Raw genomic sequence first — 15688 nt, 5'->3', positions numbered from 1 at the left:
ACATGTAAGACCAGATAGTGTTAGGGTTGGCCTTCTCTTTTGTATAGCAATAATCTGTTCTTGTAAACTGAGTTTCCTAAATTGTCCAAAATATGTTTTCACTTCCATTCATTGTTGGATAATTGCACAAATTAACAATTACAAGGAAATTCACAAACTCGCAGCATTTTTCGCGCACACTACAGCATCACACGTGTTGGAAGAGACTAGCTACTAACACATAACCAGAACCGTTTTACGGAAGTGGGAATGGGAAATAATCTGTAAGGAAAGCGAGAACACTGCACCCACTCATGTGGTCTGTGTTGCCACATGTACATTTGACAAGTTCAGTATCATATGCTTTTGAAGAATGTCAGTTCTTGTAAAGCCATACTATCATTATTGTTCAAAGCTGCCGGTGGCCGATTAATTTTTTTATGTTCAAAGTAATGTAGTTTGGAGTACTTTCAAATTCAAATATATTTGTACAAAACTGACAACTTGGCTGTTGTCCTGTCTAGTAGACAATGAATGGATGTGAATTTCAGGGGGCAAAAAGATTTGCGATACTAACGTAGAACTAACTACTTCCTCTTTGTTTTGTATAAATCTAACTTCAACTTTCAGATATCCTCGAAAGTTTCAAATCATGAATAGTAGCTTATGTAAAGTGCAATGAATAATATATTTTGTTTTATAATTTAAAAAAAAGTTTATATGATGTCCATTTTGAATCTTGCGTACACCACTTTTAACACTTGAATATAATTAATTGATGAACTAGTGTTAAATATGCATCACGCACCATCATCAGAGCCTACTAGCCTACTAGTAGGCTCTGATGATGGTGCTTGATGCACTGAAACAGCTGTAAGCTGGACAAAAATTACATATTTAACACAAGTAAGTTCACTAGTTCATCAATTAATTATATATCTTTCATAGCTTTGCGTTAAAACTGTTTTTATTCTGCCTCCTTCTAGATGTGTTATAGTCTGGTTGAATGCAGCATCGTTAGATGGCAGCGGTAGCAAGCTTGCTGTGCGATCAGTCGGTTTCTATTTCCCGCCCATGCGCTGATTCAGAGGAGGATCTCCTCCCACTCCGTTCATTTACTCGCTTTAAAACTATGCTTCTGTCTCTGGCCGCTAGTGCGCTGTTGTCTATGTGTGTTAACTGCAGTAGAGGAGGAAAGGATTGGCTTTCCTCCACACAAACAATCTCGCATCTTTCTCACAGTTTTCTAGCTGCACATGAGTGCGCGTCGTTTAAAACTCGATCAACCGAGGTTTTCTTATAGCTGTGAATTTAAAAAATCATCAAATCTTCCTCGAATTTCAAGGCATATATTTCATTTGGTATTTACTTTCAAAAGAAGAAAAATGTGAGGAGGACGTTCCTCCCTTCCCTCCTCCACTGATGTACGGTACATATAAACTGATAATCGATACTGAATAATTACAACTTAGAATCACTGCTCCCATTATTTGTTCACTTCTCCATCTCTCTGCTCGTTTTCATACTACCTGACTATAATGACTTTTCTGGTTGCGTCGTAATTGGTTCGGGGATCCCAATGTTTTGTTCATGGCTGCTATATAGTGTATAATATTATTTTTTAAAACGACTGATTGATTACCTTTATCTTATTTTCCCCGAGAGATAATAAAGTTTGTACATCAGTTACACAATGGGAAATCGTGATGAATTTTCAAATTCCTTAGTATAGTATAGTATTAGTATAGTATTTATTAGCTGTCGTTATAGCAAAAGCTAATGACATTGTCAAATTACACGTGTGAAATTATAGTGCAAAAATGAAAATTATTCTATTACAACACTAAACATAAAACAAAATGATCACAAATACTCCTTAGAGTTTACAATTGAGAGTCAAGATTATCAAAATTAGGCTAATATCTAGATGAAAATTGTAACACACTGATCACAGATATTGATTTGATTAACAATTTATGAGAATTTCCTAATATATTACAGAATAATAATACAATTCAGAGAAAGAAACCTAAAAAATATCAACAGCTTGCTTTTCTGATTCAAAATATTCTTGTACAGAATAGAATGGGTTTCTAAGAAGCCACGTTTTCACTTTGACTTTGAATATGTCAAGTGACACTTCCTGTGCTTCCTGTGGAAACATGTTGAACATCCTACAGCCCAACATGTTAGGACTACTTTTAACTTTGGATAGTCTGCAAAATGGTATGTCCAGTTTTTCTTTATTCCGAGTATTATACTCATGTTTATCCATCCTACTGGTGAAGCCATAAAGATTTTTCTTGATGTAAAGAAGGAGTTCCAGAATATATTCATTAACAACTGTTAAGATGGACTCCTGTATGAACAGTGGTTTACAATGTGCTTTGCTTGGTTCTTGTGTGATAATTCTTATTGCTTTCTTCTGAATGAGCAGGACTTCAATAAGTTTATTGCTGTTTCCCCACACCAGGATTCCATACTTCAATATGCTATGAAAAAAAGCAAAATAAACACTTCTTAGGTACTGCCCGGGTATTTTATCTCTAATTCCTCTTAAGAGATACAGGACTCTGGACAGTCTCCGAGAGATGTATTCAATGTGGCAATCCCAGGTTAGTTTTGTATCAAGATGGATACCAAGTAACTTTACTGCCTTTTCTTCAGACCCTTCTTCTTTTTTCAATGACAAAATTAATTTTTGAGTCTTCTCCTCGTTTAAAATTAACTTATTTGCTCTGAACCATTCTGCTGCTTCCAAAACTGTATTTGAGGTTAGCTGACGCAGTTCTGCTGCACTAGTCGAACATGTTATAAAAGAAGTGTCATCTGCATATAATGTTGATTTGGCCATAGTGTTATAACTTAAATCATTTACAATAATTAGGAATAAGTGTTGAAGTGCTTCGTAATACTCATATATATATACCTAGTTTATATTTTGGGTAAGATATGAAAATGTTAAATCTTATTATCGTAGCTTCACAGCACTTCATCAAGGTGATAGTATGGTAACATTTATAAGACATGTATTTCTTTAAATTCAGTTCCAAGTATTATTTATTTGAAACTACGAAGATATAGCAAATCATTATATACAGCAGTAATAACCAACTAATTCTTCACTGTAAGATATCATAAGTTACATTTCATTTTTTCATGTTGAAACATCATCATGCGAATAATATTATAACATAAGTCACATAATTTTTCATTCCCAGACTAGAGTCCATCTACTAATGCAGCAAATTCGCTACAATCCTATGTGATGAAACTGCGTGAAATGGAAGACCTATTATTTTTTCAGTGTTATATTAATTGTTCAACACCGTGAAAGCTAAAATGTTGGATAATTTTAATAGGTCCATATGATCATGACAATGAAAGTTATGAAAATTATAACTGGAATGAGCAATGAATTTCAAATTTACGTTAAGATATTAATGCAGTATCATCACAGTCTAGTATAGACAGTCACGAAGCTTGAGTTGTGAGGGTGCTAGGAAAAATAGACTGTGCCAGTACTATTTCACATTGTCTGTAATGAGGCGATATTAGCGATCCTAGTGGTTAGCAACTATCTATGGATCCATATTTACTACGTATTGAGCTTCGTGACTGTATATACTAAACTGTTGTATCATCATGTACCAGTAGTAAGAAGTTAATGAAAATTTTGTTGTTCAAACATTCATTACATATCAAACACATTCAATGAACACCACCAACTGCACGAATTAAGTCATTTCATTTAATGTCATATCGTGTATAAGTTTATGCCTCGTATTCATGATTAATATGTAAATTAAATTTTCATACAAGATAAAATCATCATCAATTCAGATACAATGACGTTGTAAAGCAACCACAGGAGAGAGGAAAGAGTGTAGGTCCATTATATAAATGCCAATACTATTTTGAAGAAACATATTTTAAAGTTTAAAAGGTTATAATTCAGAACACATTCTTAGATTTCGATGACAACTGCTATATAATGCTGTTATTCCAACCAAAATTAATAACAAGCAGTGAAAATCGTATTATCTTATTGTATATTTATTTTATACGTTTTTTTTTCAAATAAAGATCATGATGAAGAGATTTACAGGAGAAAAGGAAGAGCTATATGGTAACTGAATGCAAAGGGAATAGAGGGTACCGGTACTTTTCAGAAGATGCTGAAAATCAGTGTTCGAATTCAATTTAATTCCAATTATTTAATTAAGGGGAGAGGATAGTATTTATTAAAACTTTTTTCATATTTGGTGTAAAATATTAATTTTTTGTATGTAGAGAGCTCATAGCTGTAGCAACTCAGCCAAAAATAAATATTTTGAAAAAAAAATTATTTGGGGGCCCAGATTTGAAAAAAATGTACCCAATGCAGAATTTTACTAAAACCGATATATCTAAACCATTTTTAAATGTAGATTCATCCAGTTTTTTGCAATATACTTGCAAAAGCATGCTCTACAAACTGTCTGTAACAGAATTTTGATATTAGTCCCTACGTTTGTAAAATAAACAATTAAAATTTAATAACACTCTTCTGAATTCTTTTCTTGCAAAGAAACGGATGTAATTTTAAAATGAATCAATTAAGAAAATTCTGTTACAGAGAAACGTTTCCTAATAGTCTAAAGAATGCGTGTTCTAAATTTCATGCATGTATCTTTAATAGTTCAGAAATTATATTAATTTTTGTCTGGCAATGTAGCAAAAAAATGAAGTTACAGTAAACCGATAAAAGGTGGCGAGGGATTTAAAAATCCATAGCGCAGGAAGTTTAAAAATGGCGTCTCAACATCCGATAAGGGCACAAATACCCACAAAATGTTATGCAATGCATTCCACACATATCAAAGAGTATTTTAAAGAATTTTTTTTTTTTTTTTTTTTTTTTTTTTGAAAATTCAATTTACCGGAAACAACAATGAAAGGGGGCGATGATTTAAAAATCCATAACGCAGGAAGTTTAACAATGGCGTCTCAACATCTGATAAGGGCACAAATACCCACAAAATATTATGCTATACATTCCACACATATCACAGAGTATTTTAAAGAATTTTTTTTTTTTAATTTACTTATTTTTCACCAAAAAATACCATCCTCTCTCCTTAACATCTAATGAATATTCGTAAAATAATGGATTCAGAACATCTCAAAATCTGTGCTTCAGTGGCTAACCATGACAATATCTTTGAAAAATATTGGAGTGCAAGAGGTCAAATGACTTCATTGTCAAATGCCTGACATTAGAAAATAACATATTCGTAAAATAATCTGTAAAGAAAGTGAAGGAAAACTGCCCATTTTGAAAGTCCTTCATAGTGTAAAAAAATCATCCCCCTTACAGGCCATGGAGACCCACAGTGTGGCGGAAGGTTATGGCTTTCACCTGCACAAACAAACAGCATTAAAGGCAGTAGTGATAGAATTTAGTTCTCTTGTTGCTATTCTTCATCACTTTAATTTGTTTACATTACTGGTATCGAGAAGTCTAAATAATCTATCAAAAATGATATTGTACTCTGTTTCTATTGAACACATTAATGAGAGTTTAATTTCTTTTAATTTCACGTGCACATTCATAAAAATGGACGATATGAAAACAATGTAATATTTTCTATTTAATAAAAAGAATAATCTGTTGGATACACAGTAATTCTATAATACTAATGACTACTGGTACTCTACGAATTATTTTTAAAACTTTTTGTAAACAAAAAATCTGTAAAAAGTGATTGGAGTTGTCTTTCGTCATCGAAAAAATAAATTTCACAATCTTTAATCGTAACTTATAGTTGCTTCAAAGATTAAAAAAAAAAAAAAAAAAAGATACTGTACAAGTTTTAAAGAACAAAATTTTCACAATCTCGCAATTTTTCTGTATACACATAGAAAATTATTCAAGTTTTATAAAATTAATAACAATTAACAGTTCTTGCAATTATCACACTGAATTACAAGTAATACAAATTTAAATTAACAAAGTACAATGGTGGATTTAGGTGAAATATGGGATTCAAACACAGTATTCACAGATATAAACTGTGCAGAACATAAGGTAGATAGAAAAATGATTGAAAAATCCAAGAGCACCATGCATAAAACTTTTAAACTTAGAATGTACCCAGAAGAGTAGTTTGCCACCAACCCATAATACAAGTCTACTATCTGTTTTGAAATAGTGACGAGGGATACTGTACTTATTTTGTACAGTAAGTACTGTATAAAGTATCAATTCATAATAATTTTGTCTTCAACATTATAACATTATTTAGATATTAATGGGTCCGATTTTTGCAGATTCTGATACTATGAGAAATGTCAGAAATGCACAAGATGTGGAATATGTACGATATAAAGAAGTCAACAAAAAGTACGTACCGTAAACTGGGGTAAAGAGGATCACGTGTGGTAAAGTGGATCATATGTGTATTGCCTAGATAAGGCAGCGCCACATGGATCACATGAAAAGAAAACCTTTCTTCTATAAGTGCCACTAAAAATAGTGTTCCTTGCATGTGTGATCCATGTGGCGCTGACTTATCTAACAATACACATATGATCCACTTTACCACATGTGATCCTCTTTACCCCAGTTTACGGTACCTATAATTTCTCAATAAATTTTGATCTGAAGAGGCCTGCGAATGTTATTAATAGAAATTCTTAATACAATTTATGGCAAAACATTCCATTACTTCGTATATGTTGTAACATTAGAACCGAAATTCTATTCACATGTCACCTGTAGGGTCATAAGTAACTTATTAAGTGATAAATATTTAATTAAGCTTATTAGTTTCTACTATGTAAATCTAGCTTTCGGGTAAAGCTCCCTGTGAAGCAGTTGGGTAGCTCAGTTGGTAGAGCATTGGTGCGCTAAGCCAAAGTTCCAGGGCCCGGAACAGTTTTTCCCTTGAATTTATTCTCAGTTTTTATGTTTAAGAAATTAATGACGATGGAGAAAGTGGATTAGGGGTTGAATTGTTCTTCACATGAAAACAATATTTAAAGCACTGAAAAATGTTTTATTCTCATACACTTTATTATTACAGATTCGTCTTCTCAGCCAGAATCCTTAAAAATATTACAATTTCTACACGTAAGTTCACACATCTAAATATATAGTCACCAAAACAGTTTTCGTAACAACACATGAGAACTCAAGAGTTTATTGAAACAGTTATGCTGTGGTTGCTCACGCCATTTTAGCAACAAAGTGAAGAATTTGTTTATTACCGAGTTTATGAATAGGATTCACTTGCAAAGAAAGAGAGAGGAAGATGTTGTGATAAAGAACAAATATCATATAACAACATAATACCAACATTGTATGATCACATAATATAGGTTATGTTACATTCATTCATTTAATTGTATAGTTATGAATCGCTTTGATCGCAAAAAATTATGTAATAAGTGTCATAATCTATCTACAACTGTTTAAAATGTGTTGATTAGCATGTGACATGTCAATTTTTATTTTATTTATTCTGACATTTCTCGGCTATATGGTTTTGCTAAAAATAAACAAAATGGTGGTAGTGATGGTGGTGGTTGAAATCAAAATCGCACATTATTTATTTGTGGAGACGTAAAATTACTGATTAAATGATAATTTTTGTTAATTATAATCCTTCAAAAACTGTTAAATATTTACAAGTAAAGAGATTCGAAGCTCCACAGTGGTTTAACTGGTTAAAATTTTTCTGGTGTAGGGGAACATGGGGCAGGACGGGTAGTTAATGTTTGAATGTTTTTATTTGGTATCAAATAATGTAAATGTATAGGTTTTATGACATATATGCTTTTATTACACTGTAAACAAGTAAAAAAAAAAATATGCACTTCGAGTGAAATCCGGTCATTAGTTTTTCGAAATGTGTGTTTTGCCCCATTCTGCCCCACGTATGAGGCAAAATGGGGTATCTATTTTTTGTAATAATTAAGTGGCAAAAGTGACAAAAATTATATACTGAAAGTGTGAATACTACAACATTTTACAAGTTTACTTGAGAAAAAGTCATTTGCAAAATACGCAAATGTGTGTGGCATCTTCGTCTTCACTATCTACTCCTGCGCAACAATTGTGAGCCCATTTCAGACATGATACGCATCTAATCCAACCTTCTTTTGACAAACAACAGAACGAACAACCCATCACAGAAGGTGAAATTTAATTAAATATGACGTGGGGCAGGACGGGGTACTGCCCTGTTATGCCCCACCCCGTTTTGCCCCACAGTCACAATTTATGAGTTATAAGGTATTGGCAGGAAAAATAACGCACGAAATTTAAGAAAGTTTCGGAATTAAAAGCCAGGTAAGCACTCTATAATATGACATTAAAATAGATTATCTAAATAAATCTCATTTCTACTTACGTATGACAAGAGAACACTTTAAAGTTGCAAATGAATGATACAATATGATGCAGCAACCGAATAATATACAACAGATGCAAGGAATGGCGGTAAGTGTTGTGTGGTGATATATTTACATGAGTTGACGAAGTTCTAAAAAAATTCGGTAGATTTGCACTACTTTTTGGGAAGATAAAGGCTATACCCCGTCCTGTCCCCCTTCCCCGTCCTGCCCCATATTCCCCTGTTTATGCTTTATTACAGTGGAAGAATTTTCATAACGTTTGAAGACAATGAAACCATATTCACTTCACTATTAGAATTTCTTTTCTTTTCCGAAACATGGTTATCAATCAAACTGAAAGAACTGTATGAACCCCTATTAAATCCACCTATGACTTAGTTTTTAAAATTTCTTAAAACAGTTATGTACACATATCGGGACAAAATTTTACACATATTTATTACTTAAATACTCGTGATTAATATTTAATAAACTTTATAAACATAAAAAAGTATTTCAGAATATAATTAAAATAGGACAACTAGCCACATTCTCATTAAAATTATCAATAACACGACATTTTAAAATACAAAATACTTCTTTAAATTTCCTTAGCAGACTCTAATCAAGTCCAATCACAAAAGTAACATTTATAGACTACAACATTTTAAAGACAGTGACCAATTATATTTCTCAATCAGTACAATAATCCGAAATAAAAAAAATGATATATAAAACAATATGCTGCCCATTGCTGCTCTCTGATCTGATACATTAATAACAATTTTCCATTGTTCAGTATGTAAATGTTCTCTTTATTCAAATTATTTCATTTTGAATCTTGCGTACATTACTTTTAACACTTGAATATAAGTAATTGATTAACTAGCAGACTTACTCGTGTTAATTATGTGAGTCTGTGCGGCTTACAGCTGTTTCGGTGCTTCATCACACCATCCTCAGAGCCTACTAGATCTCGGCATCATCTCGAACTTCTCTGCCTGTTATGTGGGTGCGTTTGATTGTTGAAAGGTGTTGAAGAGTGGAGTCAAATAGTGTGTGTGTACTGAAATTGATCTGTGTGTTGAGAATTTGATCGGGGTGTGTTTTAGTGTGTTTGTATATTTCGTATTGTTTGTATTGTATCTACATCTACATATGCCGATCACATAATCAATGCTAACCATACATACAATAACATAAATGCGGACATGGAAATCCTACACATACAACCCAAGAACCAAAAACTCAACACACTAGAACAATACGAAATATACAAACACACTAAAATACACCCCGATCAAATTCTCAACACACAGATCAATTTCAGAACATACACACTATTTGACTCCACTCTTCAACACCTTTCAACAATCAAACGCACCCACACAACAGGTAGCGAAGTTCGAGATGATGCTGAGATCTAGTAAGCTCTGAGGATGGTGTGATGAAGTACCGAAACAGCTGTAAGCCGTACAGACTCACATAATTAACACGAGTAAGTCCGCTAGTTAATTAATTACTCAAATTATTTCTTTCTATTTCTTGGAGAATTTAGTTTTAGGAAATATTTACATGAATAATGTCCTTTGTATAAAGCCATTCAGAACTTGAAATGGTTTTATACATAAAGACTCTGAAGAAAAAAACTTCTACCAGTCATCAGTCAGAGCTTTTGTACCATACTGTAACAGTTCTTTTACATTTATGAGCTATATCTCTGAATCAGAGGCTAAATCAATAATTGAATCACTATATTAATATGAAATAAGCCTAAAGAGCACTTACATGAAAGTCTTTAAAAATCATACAGAATAAATTGAACGACATATCGTCGTGTGAATGCAAGAACTAGGTAACTTGATTTTTTATATTTTGTGACATTACTTATTTATTGCACTAAGGAATATGTCTCGTTTTCATTTACCTATTTGTTATATTGGAAAATAGATGTCGCTGGTATCGTTCGACCAGTTACCAAGTTCTTGCATTACATTTTGTGCGATTTTTGCTATGCTATAAAAGAGGTAACTAAAAAACGCAAATTTCGAGTTACCTAGTTCTTGCATTCACACGACGATATGAAATAGAGATTTTACAGATCTTTTTCCCCTACATTGTACAATACTCGTATATGTATAAAATTTAATATGAATGATTTTCTTTCGCTGGAAATTTGAGATCAGATGTATGATTTATGTATGTAATAGGTAATCGTGTCCATGTACACAAATGTGACTTAAAATAAGAGTTAAACTACGGAACCATGCAATGATATCAACCCCATGAAAATGTTTACAGCCTTTGGTGTCCCTCAGTCTCAACAAACAACAAAATCAGATTCATGTACAAAGAAGCAAAAACAAATCGAAAATGTGTAACGTAAACGGTCCTATTACGAAATATGCTGGATCGTTATCTGTAAACATGGCAGAGTCATAGGTATAAGTTTTGTCCATTACTTTTACAGAAGTGATAGACAAGTCTGGATTTGTATGATTCATTCATTATGGCGATGACAATGACACGAAAGTGACACCTCCCTACTAAAATTGAACTCATGATCTTTCAAGAGGAATCCATACAGGTATACAGTAATACATATTAGAGTCGGATACACAATATTGATTATATCGTAACTAGTTAATTAATTACAAAAGAGCACTCTGACAAACAACTAATTTGTTAATCCATGTTGAATCTTTCATACACTACTTTTAACACTTGAATATAAATAATTGATTAAATGGCGATCTTACTCGTGTTAATTATGTAAGCATGTGTGGCTTACAGCTGTTTCGGTGCTACTTGACACCATCCTCAGAGCCTTCTGTATCTAGGCGCCATCTCTGTGTTCGTGTGATGAAGAGTTGTGTCAAATAGTGTGTGTGTTCTGACCAAAAACCAAAAACTCAACACACTAGAACAATATGAAATATACAGACACAATAAAACACACCCTAATCAAATTCTCAACACACAGATCAATTTCAGAACACACACATTATTTGACACAATTCTTCATCACACGAACGCACCCACACAACAGGCAGCGAAGTTGAGATGGCGCCGAGACACAGAAGGCTCTGAGGATGGTGTCAAGTAGCACCGAAACAGCTGTAAGCCGCACATGCTTACATAATTAACACGAGTAAGATCGCCATTTAATCAATTATTTAACTAATTTGTTACTTTAATGTATTCATTTGTGACTTCTTGGGTACTACGTAATTGAGTTACATTTTTTTTATTCGTATTGGAAAACCAAGATACAATAAAATGTTGGTAGAAAATAAATACTTACTAGCATTCAACAAATGTAGGATAACAAATGTAGGATCCTGGTACAGGGACATTTCATATTAGAACATAGACATACGCAGACCATTTTAATTAGGGGTGCCTCAAGGCAGTTCATAAAGTGCTGTTAATTGGAAGTTCCAAAATAGCATGTTATTATGAACTTTCCTTGTACAATCGACAAAAATATTTTGCAGTGAAATTATCATAAAGTCATTTTTTCTTTAATTACCGATACTTTATGTATTTTATCCAAAACACCAATAGATGAAAGTGTAAAAGTTGCTTTGACTAATATATTTTAGTACTTTTTAAGATTCTTTACTTTACGTTTCAACTTTTGTGGATTGTTATTTAGCTATTGGTGCAAGTGTCCACATCATGCAGAATATAAGAGTATTTTGGTACTTTAGATTTTTTTTTTTTTTACTTTTTGTTTCAATTCTCGCAAACTACCATATTGGAAATTACTTTTGGTGAAGATTTACAATAACGTGGCATAACCACGGGCAGGTATTTATGGAGATTAATTTCATCATTTGTGTTTTTTAATATTGGTGTCGGCAGAGATTATTGGAGATTAATTTGTACTCTTGGCTGAGATTAATGGAAATTTTGGAAAATACAATTATTTTGGAATTGGAGTATTAACTCAGTATGAATATTACTTTCCAAATAATTAACATTAAAGGTTTGTTGGATTCTGGTAAAGGTACGGCCAATTGGCAATATTTGTTGGATTGAGACTGTATTTAACACACATTCATTAAAAAAAAAAAAAAAATTGCAGCCCTGAAATTAATACTTCCAAATTATTAGTGAAATGTTGAATTCTCCGTCTTTTGAGTTCACTAACGTAATCAGAACACTTGGAATACCATGTAATGTAGCCTACTTGGATATATAACAAATTCAAGTGAAAAAAAAAAATCCGAAAAAAAAAAAAACCTCAGGATATGAAATTCGCTATAAAACGACGCAACAGTAATAACTCCCTATTAGAACTCTATTTCACGATTTGTCGCGATTGTTTTATCCGAATATTATTAATCAGAATCACTTAATTCTAAAGATTAGTAAACATCTATTGTATATCTGTTATGTCGCGATTTTCGCGATCTCCATAAATACCCAGCCCTGGATGTAACATAAAAGATACCTACACAAGACAGAAACCATCCTTAGTAAGTGTGCCACACTACGCCAAAACTAATTTCCTTCCTGCTTTACGAAGAAATAACCATTTGTTCAGTGTTGGTGATTGCTGTAAACAATACATCATTGTGTATATGCACGCATATATCTGCGAGTGTTGCAATATTCCCATTCCAATTAAAATGGAATCCCTCCACCCAATTGTTGTTTTAACATGGATTATATTTTTATTATTTAATGGACGAAAACTCTTGAAGGGGCTCACAGACACTGTTGGCACCCTTTGTGCACACGTCTATGTACCGGTATTAGAAATGTTTTCAATATTGTACACGAAGAAAGATTTGCAAGAAGATCACAATGAATATAATTTTTTAGACAAAATAAACGATTACTGTAGTTTTATATTGTAACAAATAATCCTCCAAATTATCCCCTTTTAATATGTTAAAATATTTTAATACTAATTAAAAAATAATCACAAAAATCTTAAAAATTGGGACAGACACAATGAATGAACACATGAAATTGCCAGCACATTTAATAATAAGAACCTATTCACAAAGACTTAAAATTACATTAAAATTACTATTAACAACACAATCATCACATAAGAGTTTCTATACACATTTTGTAGATCTTTACAAGCCCAAACAGTTCTTTAAAATTACAAAAACTACATTTTATACACGTCCAAATAATATGTGGTCAGACCATAATTCTCTAGAATTTAGAAGAAAATACAATATTAAAAAGCATCTCTAATAACATAAATTTATATTTTATGTGTGGGATTATCACAACCACATTAATAATCAGTTTAACAGATATAAACCACTCTACATTTACTAAGAGAAATAATGTAAAATATTGATTAACTCTATTTAGTGTGATTGAAAATACACAATCATTATTTATGTGTCCAAATTGAGGCCAGCAGTAATGGCAGTGTTGAAACCAGCAATGTTAAGCAACATTGACTCAATCAGAAGGCAAGTGAACCTTGTCAGACATACTCGATGCTATGCAATAGGCCACAAATCAGACACCAGTGGAGCAGCGTGTCAACTGTTAACAAATATATAGATTTGAGATTTTTCATTGATTTCTAAGCCCTTACTTGTAATACATTGATTATTCTCATTAGTCATAACTAGACAGTGGATTTTAAGAAAAAAATCTTATTATTTTTCCTGCCTACAACAATTATAGTATGTACACGTTTCATGGAACTTATATCTAAATATTTAGTTCCGTAGGTACCTAAAAATGCAGTTACAGCTTATTTTCTTCAGTTTTCTTAGGCTGTACTAACGCAACCAGAGAAGTACAGGTAACAACTTCTTCAATCCTAGGGTTGTCATACATTAGTTCAGCGAAATGGTGATACATTTTAAACAGATTAAGCTCTATATTACGCATGAGGAAGAAAGTTCATGAAGAGGGTCAGATTTTTTTATATAACTTATTTTGGTATTCGTAACTTCTTGAAATGGTAATTCAAACACCTGCAAAGTATTTTTTATAATATTGAAAAGTCAAGGCTCTTTAAGCTATTCATAATTTTGTAATGTACCAATAGAAATTAATATATTTTCGCATTTTGAAATAGTTGTAAAATTTAGTATAGGTTATATTTTTCTAACTAGTACCGTAGTTAAATCGAGTAGATGTTTTGCTCTAAAAACAATATAATAGGCCTATAAAAACAAACAACAAATGCCTTGTATTATGCATACATTGTGAAATATGTACAGTAGACCTACCGGTATACAAGTATTTTTCGAATCGAAATTCGTTTTATTAGTGTCTTCAAAATTGGAATTTTAGCGATTTTTCACGATTTCGGATAGCAAGCATGTATGGCACTCATATCCATTCCAGCTTGAGCATTTTCAATAACTTTGCAATAAATAAAGATCTTAACTTCACGATGCTACATTAATGAGAAGCAAGCATTGGCTATTATCAAGAGAAATTACTAACTTAACAGACTCAAAAAAGCAAAGTTGGGAAAAAAAGTTCTTGAATGGAACAATTCTAAAAAATCTCTGCACTGTGGGTCACATTTTGGTAAGAAAGATGAATTCAAAATAGGTACGAAGTCCTTATTCATCTTCGATAGATGCATAACAGTGACTCATCAATATAAAATCTATTATTTAGTGATAATAACTATTATCTTCCTTATTAAAAACTTAGAATAAGTGCTAATTATTGTTTACTGTGATGTCAAATATGAACACGAAATTTATGATGAAGTGAACAATATTAAAAATGCTTGTATGCATGTGTAAGTTTTCTTATTTGATTTATATACGAAAGTTATGGATCAATGTTCTGTTTATTTTTGGCGTTTTAAAAATGTGTTTTAAGACAAACTTTCAGTTTAAAAAAGTCTATATGATGCAATGTAAACTCCTTATTTTAAAAATCTAACCTTGATTAAATGTTTGCTGTCTATTCACGTACCGGTAATGTAAATAAGATATGAGAAACATTATGAAAGTTCTTACAATGGTACTACTAATTCTTCACCTGCCAAGAATGCATTTCTACATTACCGGTATCTATATAATTATATCCTAATTATATAATTATATCGTATTTGTAATTGTACATTCTTTTATAATACAGATAAATAACACACAACTTCCAAATGAATTTAACAGGACAGGATTCCACTGCGTGATTGATACCATAACCATATCATATCAGAGGAGAAATGATCTCTTTCAAGAGGTCAGACAGGAATCCTATCTTTAAGTAATTTTATTGTCATTTATTTTACTGCAATGACATCTGAATTGGCAATTGCTATTTTTGTAGTGTCCATACGAGCAATAGTGCACATAAATATGGATAGAATGTATAC

The sequence above is a fragment of the Periplaneta americana genome, chromosome 3 (assembly GCF_040183065.1).
Source record: "Periplaneta americana isolate PAMFEO1 chromosome 3, P.americana_PAMFEO1_priV1, whole genome shotgun sequence".
In the NCBI taxonomy this organism is placed as follows: Eukaryota; Metazoa; Arthropoda; class Insecta; order Blattodea; family Blattidae; genus Periplaneta; species Periplaneta americana.
Note: the sequence above shows the minus strand (reverse complement) of the source record.